Below are 2,327 nucleotides of genomic sequence, written 5' to 3'. Positions count from 1 at the left end.
TAAAATGATTCCCTTAAAAACCACTAGAGGTGAAATAATTATATCACAAGCTTAAATATCTTGATTGCCTTTCTCATTGATTTGCATTTATTATATAGTTGTAGAAATTCCTAAACATTTTGGTACTTTAGGGAAACTTTCCACTAGCTCTAAATTTATATCCCACTAAAAAAATTTCATCATTTTTTTTCAACTTTGTATCTTGCTGCTGAGCACCGAAGAATTGATGTTTTTGAACTGTGGTATTGGAGAAGACTCTTGAGAGTCCCTTGGACTGCAAGGAGATCCAACCAGTCCATTCTAAAGGAAATCAGTCCTCAATACTCATTGGAAGGACTGATGTTGAAGCTGAAACTCTTAATACTTTGGCCACCTGATGTGAAGAACTGACTCATTTGAACAGACCCTGATGCTGGGAAAGATTGAAGGCAGGAGGAAAAGGGGACGACAGAAGATAAGGTGGTTGGATGGCATCACCGACTCAGTGCACATGAGTTTGAGCAAGCTCTGGGAGTTGGTGATGGACAGGGAAGCCTGGCGTGCTTCAGTCCATGGGGTCAGAAAGAGGTGGATATGGCTGAGCAACTGAACTTAACTGAACTGAACTGAACATTGCTGCCAATCAGTATATTTCCAAATATTTTAATATGATTTTGTAACTGACAGTGGTGTCATCACCAGCAGAGGTTGATGTTAAAATATCAACATGGTGGGCTGTTGGGTTTTTTTTAATGTCTGACAGAGTGAGAGTTGTTGAATCTCAAGATAAGCAGGAACTCCAGAAACAACAGAGGACTCACCGTGTGGAACGTGATAGGTGAGATGGGAAACTATCATCTCACAGAAACTTAAGTAACAAAATTCCAAAGTTTAAGAAACTGGGCTTTTTCATGGCTTTACTACAAGAAATAGAACCCCAGATTTAGACATTCACAAGCTAAGGAGTTATTAAAGTCCCACTAAACCTGGAAGAATTGAGAGTTCCTTTTCACTAAGCACTAACTTCACTTTCTGTGTATTTATTGAGTCAATACTAGTATTCCTTCTCTCTCTCTTTTTTTAAGTGGACTGTTTTTAAAGTCTTTATTGAATTTGTTACAATATTGCTTCTGTTTTATCTTTTGTTTTTTTGGCCATGAAGCATGCAGGATCTTAGTTCCCTGACCAGGGATCAAATCTACATCTCCTGCATTGGAAGTTTAAGTCTTAACCACTGGACCACCAGGGAAGTCATAGTGTTCCTTCTTTTGTAGGTAAGAAATACTACTGAGCACCTGGGAAAATAAAATGAGAAGACAAAATAAGAAAACAAAGGACTAGAAATGCATCAATCTCAGTGAAATTTAAATTCACTTCATCATTCATTCATTCACCAAACATTTATTGGGGGCCTACTATATATAAGATACTTCTTAATCCCACTGTGAATTCTAAACATTTAACTTTTCTAGTGTTTTCTCTGCATTATATCTCTACATTAGCAAATAACAAAATGTGTGGATTTTATTTGGAACCATGATGTGTATAATATTTTCTGCAGCTCAGCTGAGGTCACTTGGCCACTCTGGGCTCTGGAAGTGGAGTTTTCCACACTAATAGGACAGCGGTCAACTTAAACTTCAATGAAAAGAAGACTGAGTTGATTTCTAAGTGGTTTATTTTAACTCTCCACATTTCAGGAAACATTTCAACTTTCAAACATTTCAAAGGAACTGCTTTTATTACATTTGTATTAGAAATGTTGACTCTTCTCTCACAGGAAGCCGATCAGGGTGGTAGAACTGCCCTGAGAGGGGAAGCTATGTATGACTTACTTACTTCATCAGTAAGTTTGATATGCTAAGACACCCTCATAGTGAATAGCATTTAAATTGTTTTTCCATATGCTAGTTACTTGTAGGTCTAAGAAAGCTAATTTGGATTGTCCTGAGCTAAAAAATTCCATTTCTTACTCCCTAGTCCCAAAAGATACATATTAGACTCAAACACTGAACCACAAGAACAGAAACTAAAAATGGCACTTGTACCAGTAAAAATATCATAGGCAGTAAAAATAACAGCCATGATTCTCCTTCTATCATATCATTTAGCCCTGGTAGAGAGGCTTAGTGAGAGGTCCACAGTATACTACCATCATACATACCAACTATTTGTACTATTGACAATGAAGAAATCTCAAAGTCCAAAATTCCCTGATGCAAATACAATGAAAATAAATTTTAAAAAAATCTACAAGGAAGCTATTTACAAGAACATATTTATAGCTCGGAAATTAAAAATAAACAAGGGAAACAAGCCAAGCAATATATATGTCTGCCATCTCACTC

The sequence above is a fragment of the Odocoileus virginianus genome, chromosome 4 (assembly GCF_023699985.2).
Source record: "Odocoileus virginianus isolate 20LAN1187 ecotype Illinois chromosome 4, Ovbor_1.2, whole genome shotgun sequence".
Taxonomy (NCBI): Eukaryota; Metazoa; Chordata; class Mammalia; order Artiodactyla; family Cervidae; genus Odocoileus; species Odocoileus virginianus.
The sequence above is the reverse complement of the archived record's forward strand: the minus strand, read 5'-3'. Positions refer to the sequence as shown.